Here is a 14,678-nt window from a genome sequence, read left to right on the forward strand (position 1 = left end):
ACATTCTGTCCATAACAAGTGGTATGTTAATCTCTTTACAGAGTGGTTCACTGTTATCAAAAATAATGTCTATTATCCTGGTCCATGGACTATTATAAAAAAAATCCTATGTTAGATATTCTCAATCTTGGATGTGAATTAGAATAACTTGGGAGCTTTTACCTAGTACTAATCCTCAAGAGAAATGCTGGACTAGAAGAAGCACAAGCTGTAGTCAAGATTGCTGGGAGAAATATCAATAACTTCAGATATGCAGATGACACCAGCCTTATGGCAGAAAGTGAAGAGGAACTAAAAAGCCTCTTGATGAAAGTGAAAGAGGAGAGTGGAAAAATTGGCTTAAAGCTCAACATTCAGAAAACTAAGATCATGGCATCTGGTCCCATCACTTCATGGGAAATAGATGGGGAGACAGCGGAAACAATTTCAGACTTTATTTTTGGGGGCTCCAAAATCACTGCAGATGGTGACTGCAGCCATGAAATTAAAAGAGGCTTACTCCTTGGAAGGAAAGTTATGACCAACCTAGATAGCATATTAAAAAGCAGAGATATAACTTTGGTCAAGGTTATGGTTTTCCCAGTGGTCATATATGGATGTGAGAGTTGGACTGTGAAGAAAGCTGAGCGCCGAAAAATTGATGCTTTTGAACTGTGGTGTTGGAGAAGACTTTTCCTTGGCCTGCAAGGAGATCCAACCAGTCCATCCTAAAGGAGATCAGTCCTGGGTGTTCATTGGAAGGACTGATGCTGAAGCTGAAACTCCAATACTTTGACCACCTCATGCTAAGAGTTGAATCTTTGGAAAAGACCCTGATGCTGGGAGGGATTGGGGGCAGGAGGAGAAGGGGACGACAGAGGATGAGATGGCTGGATGGCATCACCGACTCGATGGGCATGAGTTTGAGTAAACTCCGGGAGTTTGCGATGGATAGGGAGGCCTGGCGTGCTGCAATTCATGTGGTCGCAAAGAGTCGGACAAACTGAACGACTGAACTGAACTGAATCCTCAAGACCTCTTCTCCCAACGACTGAATTAGAATCTTTGAAGAGGGTTGGGGAACACGGTTGAGGTTTGCAGCTGAGGTTGGGAACCACTGACCTCTAGGCAGCTGGGCCCTGGAGTTGAAGGAGTCAGTGATTATCACCTAGCGACAAGAAGGAAGCGAGACTCATATGCCATGAATGTCTGAATATAAGGGGAGAACTTTTCCCAAACTCATCCTTCATAAAAGAGAAAGGATTATGTTTCAGTCCTTACAAAGTTTCTCATGTTGTTGGACACCTCATTTGCTGTGTTTTGCACTATATTGATTTTACACTTATTTTAACACTGTGCAAATCCAGTGGCTTGGTATTGCTCTATACTTGTGTGTGTATGCTCAGTCATGTCCGACTCTTTGCAACCCCATGGACTGTAGTCTGCCAGGGTCCTCTATCCATGGAATTTTTCCTGGCAAGAATACTGGAGTGGGTTACCATATTCTCCTCCAGGGGATTTTCCTAACTCAGGGATCAAACCTGTGGCTCCTGCATCTCCTACACTGGCAGGCAAATTCTTTACTATTACACCACCTGGGAAATCTTGTTTATGTTTAGACAAATATGATTTATATTATCACCAAACTTCCTTTCTTTCCACCATACTTCTTAATTCACAAACTAGCAGGTTATTGACCAGTCCACTTACTTTCAGGACCTTGGGCAAGTTCCTTCTTCTCCCTGGGCTTCAGTTTTTATTTTCATCTCATAAAATAAGGGTATTGAATGAGACTAGGAAATTGATAAAATTAGAGGAGCCTCCAATTGTAGTAACTCAAACTCTACCCTTTCATTCCTTCCACACATATGCCTTAAACAAACCACTTATATAATTTCATTTTTTTCTTTATGTTTGCCACTGTTCACTGTGGAAGGTTGTATTTTATTCAAAATACTGTCTGCCCCTCCTTGGGGGTTATTATCCTTTCTCATCCTACTGAACCCAGGAGTGGATATTAGACTCACTTTAGCCAATGAAATGTGAGCAGAAGTGACCTGTATCATTTCTGAACAGAAACTTTTTAGAGACAGCTTGTGTTGTTTTATGATCCCCCCCTCTCTTTTTTGGCCAGGAAATTATCAACATTCCAGAAAGCAAAATGACATATAATTTATTGTCTAAACCAGGCATTTTTGAAAGTGATATGATGAACTATTGAGAGTGAAAAGATATGCTATTAATAATTACTCTGGAACAACAGACATAAACTAGGACTGTGTTGGATAAACCGTAATGTTGAGTCCAGATAGTGGCTGCTGTCAGCTCATTTTCTGGAGGAAAGAAGACATGGAGCAGGACCAAAGCCAACCCTCATGGACACACATGAGAGATAAATCACCCTTTGTAAGTCACTAGGATTTGGGGGTCCATTGTGACTACAGTACAACTTTGTCAACTGATAACAGAAAGGTAAATGATATGGCTGATTGATGGAGAATGCTCATTGCAAAGCGGCCTTCTGTTGACCTGAGTGAGTGCTGAACACTGAAGATATGTTCAGTTTTCTGGAGTTGCTGGCAGTTTCTTCCAGTTTAAAACAAGAAAAACTGTTTCCTAATGTGTAAATGGGCGTTTGATTATGTCTTGTACAGACCAAATTTGAGAGTTCCTGCATCACCCAAAATATCATTCCTAGGAGTTTCTTTTGTAAGCATCAACGTTGTTTTATTTGACCATTTTGGCCATTTTACTCTGACATTGTATAAATGCTTTGGTAATCAGAAGGAATGCTGCCACTGGAGTGTTCAGATCTTCTCCAGAAAATATCTGATCAAGATACATGAGGAAATAACACGAATTTGCAGATGTTCAAAGTCATACAGAAGAAGGGGCAAAGGATATAACTGAGTCATGCTAACAGTGAATAAGAGAGCATGGCTTAGCAAACTTGGGCTGCTGAAGATGCAAGCAGTTTACTTGACTACTATAAATGTTGCTAAGGGAAATCTGTGTATATCTCGATCTTAGTGAGGCTGTCATGGTGGTTCTTCCTGGGTTGCCATGAAACTTTACCTTTCCCTCTTCCTTGCTCTCCCTAATGCTGACAGCACAGATAATATTTTCATCATCCTTCCTTCTCTGCATCCTTTCAATGCCACCCCTTTCCCTTTCCAAGATATGAACCAGCATATCCCTGTTCTTGAAACTACAAAATGTTTTAACACAGGCCAGAAAGGACAACAAAGGCTAATTACAAATATCATAATTGACAATAGCAAAACCACACAAGCGAAGTTAAAATTTCTCTATTTTGAGTGTGGAACTTCTGGGTCCAGCTCGTCAAGAACCTTGCACCATTTGCGTTTGCCTAAATGAAACTGCTTTGCATTGGTGTGGACTTTTAATTTGTCTGAATTTTGTTTTGTTTTGGGAGGTTGGCTTGAATCTCCTCATAAAAAAAGTATTTCCTCTTACTTCATGTGGTTTGTCCCACATCCAGAGAGCGTCCTTTGTATTTTGCTTCTGAGCCAACATTTCTTTTTCTTCTGTTTTTAAAGCTGTTGCTTAGAAGTGCTATGGCTCTTTCCTCTTCACCTCGGTTAGGAGGGATTCTTGTACCCTGGAACTTCGTTAGCCTGTGAAGTAACTCCTGCAACACGCAGAGACTTAGGTCATGGGTTAGCTTGTTGAGCTCTTTCAAACTCTATAGTATCTTAGAGTAAAAAGGGGCATTGGAGATCCTTGGGTCTAGACCTGAGGGGCAAAATGACACCTTTATAGCCACATGGCTAGTGAGTGGCATAGATGGACTGATGCTCAAGTCGATGGATTCTTAATGCAGTGTCCTTTCTCCAAATCAGATTCTCATTCTCCTTTGCAACTTTTACCTTTGTGTAATTCATTCATTCATGCTATATATGCTTTCCTTCAGATATCTTTTCTAATCCTTATAACAGCTGTCTATGCCAGGTAGAGTGCCAAGCACTGGAGGTTAAAAAGATAAAGATAACACAATTTCACTCCTGAGGAGTGGCAGGAACTGAAAAAGATATCACAATTCAATGTATCAATTACTGTGGGAACTCAGAGTAGGTATCAATGAACTGGTCTGCTGGGAATGGGAGAAAAAATGCTGTTGGAGAGGAAGTTACATTTAGCAGTATTTTGAAGAATGCATAAGAGCTTGACAGATGCGGCAGGATTGGGAAGAGGATGAAAGAGAAGCTTGTACAAAGGGTCATGAAAGGAATGGTGATAATGTCAGGTTGGCAGAAGTATAGACTGAGATAAAGGAATTGAGCTAGATGCAATTGGAAAGGAAGGTCAAGAAATTGTCAGACCTGATCTGTCTTTTAAGGAGTTTGGAATTTGTTCTACAGGAAATTGTCAGGGAATGTTTGATGGGAGGATTCCTACATGCTGTCTCTCATGAGTCCTTTGTCCCTCTTCAAGCGGAACAGCACGCTGCTCCCAGGGACTGAGGTCATTGTGTGAGGCAAGCATGAGTCTCCTTTAGTAAACATTCTCCTTAGGACAAAACAGCTTAATCTCCTTCCCCTTTCTTGAGATATGGATTGTGTCCTGACCTTGTGACTAACATTACCCTTTGTTCCCTTGATAACGGTTGCTGTACATTTGGTTTTCTGATCTCTATCATTCCCGAAAGAAGTTTCTTGTACCACAGCCTATATATACTCATAGAAAAATCATTAAAGCACCTTTGCTCCATCAGAGCTTAGGTCCCCGGGTCTTTTTTGTCTCTCTCTCTCTTTCTCCCTCTCTCTTTCTCTCTTTTACTTTCTTATCGTCGACTCCGTACCACCAGGTTCCGGTCCATTAAAGGACCCCAACAGGAAATGTAACTGAGAACTCTCTAAACGAGGGTAAAGAAGCAGAAACAGAGGGAGTGTTGGGAAAATAATACATCTAATTAAAGAGTAACAATCTCCAGCTCTCTCATCCTACCAGTGGTGTAGGTAAGCTTTGAGGCAGGGGGCTAAAATAAGGGCTTCCTAGGTGATGAAGTGGTAAAGAATCTGCCTGCCAATGCAGGAAACTTAGGTTTGATCCCTGGGTCAGGGATGATCTCCTGAAGGAGGAACTGGCTACCCACTTTAGTATTCTTGCCTGGGAATAGGAGAGAGGAGCCTATAGGTGGCTCCCGTCCAAGGGATCTAGGTGGGTACAGTCCAAGGGATCAAAAAGAGTCAGACAGGACTGAGTGACTGAAAATGTAGGGGGCTAAATGCAATCAATCTTGAAACAATGTATTGGGTCGAGGGGGAAAAGAAAATAAAAGTTAACTGACGACCTTAATTTTGGGAAACTAGATGGATGATGGCAGCAAATTGTGGGGGGAAAAAAAAAACAATGGAAAGAGAGGCAAAGTAAGATTGGAGATTTAGACTTGTCCCAAAGATGGTGATGCTAAAGTGGTAGCTATGATTATTTGAGTCTCATTTGCTGAAAAGGATCAAAATAAGGTCTGGATGGAAGGAAGCAGACATTCGGCAATTTAGTTTTAGTTCCAAATTTAAAAAGAGAAAAATAAAGATACTCGAGTTTTCTTCCAAATTGCCCAGATTAGGTCACATATGAAAGAAGGACAAAAGGAATTTGGGACAGTTTGCACAGTGGGGAGGGTAGGAAAAGACTTTACCTTAAAAATTAGGTGGTCTTTGAGTTGATCATCTCTCTGCAGTACATTCTAGGACTGTTGTAGGATTAGTAGAGACAAGAGAAAAGAAACTGTATTAGACTATATACACTCTCCTTCATTGTGGCTAACCAACGAAACTCCCCAAATTGCCATGGTTTAAGATAACCAATTTTTCCTTTCACTCAATAACTTTATGAAAAAGATAGATTATCTTCATTTTATGGATAAAGAAACAGACTTATTCAAGAGCATATGAGAGGGAGACTTCTGAGATCTCCCATTCTCCAAAGCCTATATATTCTTTCTATTTCATTATTCATAAAAGCCTCTCACAAGGAAGACACCTCCAGTCTTAAGACTATGGGCTCCTGGCCAGAATAGAGCTCTGAAGATGAAGTATCTTTACTATTTTCTACCTATTTCCTAACTGTGAAGTTCTTCCCTGGGTGTCAAGGGAGGAGAGAATTTATCTCTTACTTCCTCTGTCTCATTGCCTCCAAGAAGGAGTGTAGGGTAGGCAAGTGTCCACAAAGTTGACATGGTAATGAAAGGGTAACAGGCAGAAAGGCCACGGGTCTGCAAATGAGGAAATAGGCTGCAAGTGTCAGACATTTTTTTTTACCTCTATTAAGTGGCAGGAGGAAACAAACTAGTGTTATATTTTTCCCCCTCTCTATACAAATTTAAAAAGAGGTTTCTCTTAAAATTCTATGTTGCTATAATGACGTCTGGTTCCACCTGAACTTAACTTTTCTCAAACCTTGAGCTCACCAATGCATTTTTCTTCTGTTTGTCTTAAACTATGTTAATGTTTACCTTAAACTCAGTCTTCAAGTCAGGTTCCGCCTGACTCAGAACCCACTTGACAAACCAGTATAATTTACTGGTACCACCAGTAAATTATATAATTTTGAGTATAATTTACTCATACATTGTTCTCCTAATCTATGTTAATGAAACTTTATACTTGGAAACCTGCCTTCCTTCAAGATTCATGTCTATCGTTTTATGACCCAGGATGACTCACCTGGTGCCAAAGTTATCTCAAAATGCATGTTGTGGGTGAGGAGCCTGGTGCCAGTCTCTGAGTTTTGAGACATTTCCTTTCTCTAATTAGCAGGCTGCTAGTAGCTATATAATATCCAGCTAAAGACTAGCAGGGGGGACTCTTTCTGCCCCCTTCTGATGTCTATGTCAGAAGCTTTCTCTATCTCTTTTATACTTTAATAAAACCTTATTACACAAAAGCTCTGAGTGATCAAGCCTTGTCCCTGGCCCCGGATTGAATTCTTCTCTGGAGGCCAAGAATCACAGTGTCTTTCATGGTTCAGCAACAACCTTGCAGTAAGTTGACATATTTGGGTTTAAATACTGATTCTAGCTACTTGTTAGCTGTGGGGACCTAGATAAGATACTTAACATTTCTCTATCTCAGTTTCCTTGGCTTTTAAAATTGGAATACTAGCGGCATTTATTTCAGGTGTTTGCTGTGAGGATTAAATGAAATAGTACACCCAAGTTCCTTACCACATTGCTTAATGGGTAGTAAATAATCCACATATATTTCCACTGTTATCATGACTCCTTTAGAAACTTTACCTCTTGCTTTCCATTTCTGTACCTGATGATTCCCACAAACCCTTCACCAGAGAAAACTGGATTGCAGACAATTCAGCTTATAAGTATTTTTTGGAAAAAGGTGGCCTGGTGAGGATGAAGTATGAAAATGTCGCCTATGTATGGGGTGAATTCCACTCATACTTACAAGTTTATTCTATAAAGTCAGAGGTGGTTATATGGAATTCTTGAATCTTAATTAGAGATATGAAGAAGGATGTGGATTTTTTTGTTGTATATTTTATGGATGTATAAATTAATTTGGTAAACTGAACAAACCTCAAGTTACAACTTGATTAGCTTTTACAAAAAATGGACATATTTGGGTAACACCCAGGTAATACCCCAGATAAAAATAGAGATCAAGGCTAGCACCATGGAATTGCCCCCACGTCTCTCCTAGTCAGCCCCTTCCTCCACCCAATGTAACCACTCTGTTGGCTTCTTATTATCCTAGACTAGTTCCCCCCTTTGAATTTTTTTAAAAAAGGAATCATGGAACATAAATTACTGATCAGTTTTAAGCTGGTGAAATTCACCTATGCCACTGTGTATAGCAGTAGTTTACTCCTTTCTATTGTTGTTTGATTTCCTATCATATGAATCTACCCTCACACTTTAATTTTCTGATGTTTTTGTGTATTGCATTCTTTCTCATTTTTGATTACCACAATGAATACTTTGAGTATCCTTAAATATACCTTTTCCTCTTGTATGAACACATGCAGTTCTATGGGAATATAACAAAGAGAGGAATTGCTGGGTCATAGAATATGTGTCTATTAAGGTTTAGTTCAGTTCAGTTCAGTTGCTCAGTCGTGTCTGACTCTTTGCGACCCCATGAATCGCAGCATGCCAAGCCTCCCTGTCCATCACCAACTCCCAGAGTTTACTCAAACTCATGCCCATCGAGTCAGTGATGCCATCCAGCCATCTCATCCTCTGTCGTCCCCTTCTCCTCCTGCCCTCAATCTTTCCCAGGATCAGGGTCTTTTCCAATGAGTCAGCTCTTCGCATGAGGTGGCCAAAGTATTGGAGTTTCAGCTTCAACATCAGTCCTTCCAATGAACACCCAGGACTGATCTCCTTTAGGATGGACTGGTTGGAACTCCTTGCTGTCCAAGGAACTCTCAAGAGTCTTCTCCAAAACCACAGTTCAAAAGCATTAATTATTCTGTGCTCAGCTTTCTTTATAGTCCAACTCTCACATCTATACATGACCACTGGAAAAACCATAGCCTTGACTAGATGGACCTTTGTTGACAAAGTGATGTCACTGCTTTTTAATATGCTGTCTCGGTTGGTCATAAATTTCCTTCCAAGGAGTAAGCGTCTTTTAATTTCATGGCTGCAGTCACCATCCGCAGTGATTTTGGAGCCTCCCCAAATTAAGTTTGACACTGTTTCTACTGTCTCCCTATCTATTTCCCATGAAGTGATGGGACCAGATGCCATGATCTTAGTTTTCTGAATGTTAAGCTTCAAGCCAACTTTTTCACTCTCCTCTTTCACTTTCATCAAGAGGCTTTTCAGTTCCTCTTCACTCTCTGCCATAAGGGTGGTGTCATTTGCATATCAGAGGTTATTGATATTTCTCCTGGCAATCTTGATTCCAGCTTGTGCTTCTTCCAACCCAGAGTTTCTCATGATGTACTCTGCACACAAGTTAAATAAGCAAGGTGACAATATACAGCCTTGACACACTCCTTTTCCTATTTGGAACCAGTTTGTTGTTTCATGTCCAGTTCTAACTGTTGCTTCCTGACCTGCATACAGGTTTCTCAAGAGGCAGGTCAGGTGGTCTGGTATTCCCATCTCTTCCAGAATTTTCCACAGTTTATTGTGATGCACACAGTCGAAGGCTTTGGCGTAGTCAATAAAGCAGAAATAGATGTTTTTCCGGAACTCTCTGGCTTTTTCGATGATTCAGCAGATATCGGCAATTTTATCTCTGGTTCCTCAGGCTTTTCTAAAACCAACTTGAACATCTGGAAGTTCTCGGTTGACATATTGCTGAAGCCTGGCTTGGAGAATTTTGAGCACTACTCTACTAGCGTGTGAGATGAGTGCAATTGTACGGTAGTTTGAGCATTCTTTGGGATTGCCTTTCTTAGGGATTGGAATGAAAACTGACCTTTTCCAGTCCTGTGGCCACTGCTGAGTTTTCCGAATTTGCTGGCATATTGAGTGCAGCACTTTCACAGCATCATCTTTCAGGATTTGAAATAGCTCAACTGAATTCCATTACCTCCACTAGCTTTGTTCATAGTGATGTCTTCTAAGGCCCACTTGACTTCACATTCCAGAATGTCTGGCTCTAGTTGAGTGATCACACCATTGTGATTATCTGACTCATGAAGATCTTTTTTGTACAGTTCTTCTGTGTATTCTTGCCATCTCTTCTTAATATTTTCTGCTTCTGTTAGGTCCATACCATTTCTGTCCTTTATCGAACCCATCTTTGCTGAAATGTTCCCTTGATATCTCTAATTTTCTTGAAGAGATCTCTAGTCTTTCCCATTCTGTTGTTTTCCTCTAATTTCTTTGTATTGATCACTGAGGAAGGCTTTCTAATCTCTCCTGGCTATTCTTTGGAACTCTGCATTCAAATGGGAATATCTTTCCTTTTCTCCTTTGCTTTTCGCTTCTCTTCTTTTCACAGCTATCTGTAAGGCCTCCTCAGACAACCATTTTGCCTTTTTACATTTCTTTTCCATGGGGATGGTCTTGATCTTTGTCTCCTGTACAATGTCATGAACCTCCATCCATAATTCATCAGGCACTCTCTCTATCAGATCAAGTCCCTTAAATCTATTTCTCACTTCCACTGTATAATCATAAGGGATTTGATTTAGGTTGTACCTGAATGGTCTACCTACTTTCTTCAGCTTAAGTCTGAATTTGGCAATAAGGAGTTCATGATCTGAGCCACAGTCAGTTCCTGGTGTTGTTTTTGCTGACTGTATAAAGCTTCTCCATCTTTGGCTGCAAAGAATATAATCAATCTGATTTCGGTGTTGATCATCTGGTGATGTCCATGTGTATTGTCTTCTCTTGTGTTGTTGGAAGAGGGTGTTTGCTATGACCAGTGCGTTCTCTTGGCAAAACTCTACTAGCCTTTGCCCTGTTTCATTCCATAATCCAAGGCCAAATTTGTCTGTTACTCCAGGTGTTTCTTGACTTCCTACTTTTACATTCCAGTCCCCTAAATGTAAAGGACATCTTTATTGGGTATTAGTTCTAAAAGGTCTTGTAGGTCTTCATAGAACCGTTCAACTTTAGCTTCTTCAGCATTACTAGTTGGGGCATAGGCTTGGATTACTGTGATATTGAATGGTTTGCCTTGGAAACGAACAGAGATCATTCTGTCATTTTTGAGATTGCATCCAAGTACTGCATTTCAGACTCTTTTGTTTACTATGATGGCTACTCCATTTCTTCTAAGGGATTCCTGCCCACAGTAGTAGATATAATGGTCATCTGAGTTAAATTCACCCATTCCAGTCCATTTTAGTTCACTGATTCCTAGAATGTTGACATTCACTCTTGCCATCTCCTGTTTGACCACTTCCAATTTGCCTTGATTCATGGACCTAACATTCTAGGTTCCTATGCAATATTGCTCTTTACAGCATCGGACCTTGCTTCTATCACCAGTCACATCGAAAACTGGGTATTGTCTTTGCTTTGGCTCCATCCCTTCATTCTTTCTGGAGCTATTTCTCCACAGATCTCCAGTAGCATATTGGGCACCTATCGACCTGGGAAGCCCCTCTTTCAGTATCCTATCATTTTGCCTTCTCATACTGTTCATGGGTTCTCAAGGCAAGAATAATGAAGTGGTTTGCCATTCCCTTCTCCAGTGGACCACATTCTGTCAGACCTCTCCACCATGACCCGACCGTTTTGGGTGGCCCCACATGGCATGGCTTAGTTTCATTGAGTTAGACACGACTGTGGTCCTGTGATCAGATTGGCTAGTTTTCTGTGATTGTGGTTTTAATGTGTCTGCCCTCTGATGCCCTCTCGCAACACCTACCATCTTACTTTGGTTTCTCTTACCTCAGACCTGGGACATCTCTTTACGGCTGCTTCAGCAAAGCGCAGCCGCTGCTCCTTACCTTGGATGAGCGGTATATTCTCACGGCCGCCCCTCCTGACCTTGAATGTGAAGCTCCTCTCAGCCCTCCTGCAACCCGCAGCAGGGGCTCCTTGGAGGTGGGGTTGCTCCTCTTGGCCACCGCCCCGACCTCGGTAGCTCTATAGATAGCATCAAATAGTTTCTACAGAGCCAATTTTCACTACCATCAGCAAGATAAGAGAGTTCCATTTCCCCATACTCTCTAACACTGATCCATTCTTTTGTATTTTAAAATTTTAGACATTTTAACGGGTGTGTAGAACTTTTTCACTGTGATTTGAATCAGCATTTCTCTAATAATGGTGATAGTGAACATCTTTTCATGTGTTGTTTCATCATTTAGATTTCCTCCTTTGAGAACTATCTGTTTAAGATTTTGCTCAGTCACTCAGTCCTGTCTGAATCTTTGTGCCCCTATGAACTTTAGAACACCAGGCTCCTCTGTCCATGGGATATTCCAGGCAAGAATACTGGTGTGGGTTGCCATTTCCTATTTCAGAGGACCTTCCCTACCCCAGGATAGAACTCATGTCCCTTATGTCTCCTGCTTTGGTAAGGGGGTTCTTTGTCACTGAGCCATCTTGAAGTTTTTTACCTATTTTAAAAAAACCAAACAAACAAAGAAAAAAATGAGCTGTCCTTTCTTATTACTATAAAGTAGATTTTTAAAAATTTAGAATTTAAGTTCTTTGTCACATTTATGTAATGCAAATATATGCTTGTAGCTTTTTTACTGTCTTAGTGTTACTTTTTAATGAACAGAAGTTCATTGGTACAGTCCCACTTACCAATATTTCCCTTAGTGATAGTGTTCAGTTGTCCTGTTTTCTTTGCTGGGGACTAGACACTTATGAATCAGCTATGGCTGTTGATGGGTGATTGGAATAAAAGGGAAGTATTGAAGATGTTTGATTAAACTGAAGGGAGTGAGGACATGCTTTTAAAGGCAGAGGGGAAGAACATCACAAAGACCAGCAGGGTCATGATTTGGGGTCAGGGAGTTTATACTGGAGCAGGACAACCTTGAAGAGACTACAGAGGTCTCACATGGGCAAGGGCATGATTACTCCTTTATTTTGCAGAAGAGAGACATTTTCTAAGACTTTAACTTCAAGACAAGACCCTGGATAGAGTCCAGAGTTATGGTTTGATTTTTCTCTTTATTTTTATACTTGTGCCCAATGTATGGCAAGGTGGTGCAGTGCTGATTCAAAGCTTCTGAAGTCTGAGAGGTTGCAGATGGTGTAAAACCAAACTTAAATTGCTTTCAGGATCCGATGAGTTAGTGGAGGTCATGTTTTTATGCATTATATGCTTAGTAAATGCCTCTTCCTTTCCTTGCACATAATTATATTAACTTAAGTAACAGTATGAGGATGATTTAGAATTGCAATGGGGTGAAAGCCAAAGTAAGTTTTTTGTTTTTTGATTTGTATGTGTGTATGTGTGTGTTCTTGTATTTAAAGCATGGGCCATTGTTTTCTTTTTATTTTGAAAAAGAATTTCACATTTATTTAATTAGTATTACATGACTCAGTTAATTTTACATGTGTCACCTAGGTGTTTCACATATGCTATCTCATTTAATGTCCACAATAAAGGGTATGTTATTGTCACTGTTTTACAAATGGGGGAATAGAGGCTAAGAGAGATGAAATAATTTGCCGAAGAACCCTTGTCTAAAAAATATTTAAGAGTTCAGAATTTAGCTATGTTTTTATTATGAAAGTACCTATCATAGTTTTGAATTTTAGGATTAAGAATTATTCACTATTACACACCACTATGTTATTTAGAACAACTTACATTTTAAATTATTTGAATATTCTAATATCATTCATAAATTATTTTCTGATTCATAAGCTTCAGATGGCAAGTGTGAATGTGAAATAGGGCGTCACTGTGCCAAACAGTAGGAACAACATTTAAATGCGTGCTGAGCTCAGTGGTAACCATGTATCTTTGGATGAATAACTTTTTAGGAAGACATAGCTTGATAATAGGGGGGATTTTGGATGCGTTCTTGTGTCTTGCTAAGAACATCAGCTCAACAGGGAGAAATGTAGTATACTAGTGTGATTAAGGTCAAATGTGATTCCATAATTACAGGGCCACATATAGTCCCAATGGTCACAGGACTGACATTTCCCTCAAGTAGTTGTGTTGGATTTTGGTTGTCAGCTTAGCACTGCTGTTACTCCTACATTTTATCTGCATTCAAGAAGCATATCTGAGCTGAATTTCTTTACACTGTAGCTATGAGGTAGGATTTTCCAATGATAGGTATTTGAACAATACTTGGGAGGTATGGAGGAAGAAAGGCTGTTATTCTCAGGGGATGGTGTCTCAGACATCTCTTTCAGCTCCTATTTTGTGGCCGGGATGATCAGACATGTTAGCTTTTCAGACTTCTCTCTTAAGTTATCATTTTGCATTTTGGTGTCCTGATGTGGAGGCATCTCAGATTTTCCCATGGCCTTTTGCCTTAAGGACACTGTAGGCAAACACAGTGTCCTACAGTTCTTCCAGTTTCCCTGAGTCCTGGCATCTCTACCTGTGCCTGAGCATTAATAATTCTAAAATTCTCAGTTGCTTTCTTATGCTGACTTAGCTAGGCTATTCAGCCTCTGTACCTCATTTTCCTTAATTGTTAAATAGGATAAAATAATGCCTACCTTAGGGGATATATGTATATCTATGGCTGATTCAAGTTGAGGTTTGACAGAAAAAACAAAATTCTATAAAGTTATTATCCTTCAACTTAAAAAATGAATAAGTTAAAAAAATTGTTCTACACTTGCTTATTCTTTTGTTTCTTTTTTTCATGCACCTATGCATTCACTCAGTCACCCACAATGAGAGGATGAATGATGCCCTTTCATAGCATTACCATCAATTTACAACTTGGTCAAACTCCTCCTTAATGCAATGCTTAATGTCTGTTTTGTGGTCCCACAGGTTTAGGGTCTCCTTTTCTCTTCCATTCCTATCCCTCCTCACCCATTTAGTCAGGGATTGGTCCTGGTCAGGTCACATTCAACATGCTTTTCCGTAATTTCAGCTTCTACCATTCATATTTTCTTTTCAATTATTGTTTTTTTTTTCTCACTTACATAATGAGAAATGCTGGGCTAGGTGAAGTACAAGCTGGAATCAAGCCTTCTGGGAGAAATATCAATAACTACAGATAAGTGGATGACACCACCGTTATGGCAGAAAGTGAAGAGCAACTAAAGAGCCTCTTGATGAGAGTGAAAAAGGAGAGTGAAAAAGTTGGCT

The sequence above is a fragment of the Muntiacus reevesi genome, chromosome 12, assembly GCF_963930625.1.
Source record: "Muntiacus reevesi chromosome 12, mMunRee1.1, whole genome shotgun sequence".
Classification (NCBI taxonomy): Eukaryota; Metazoa; Chordata; class Mammalia; order Artiodactyla; family Cervidae; genus Muntiacus; species Muntiacus reevesi.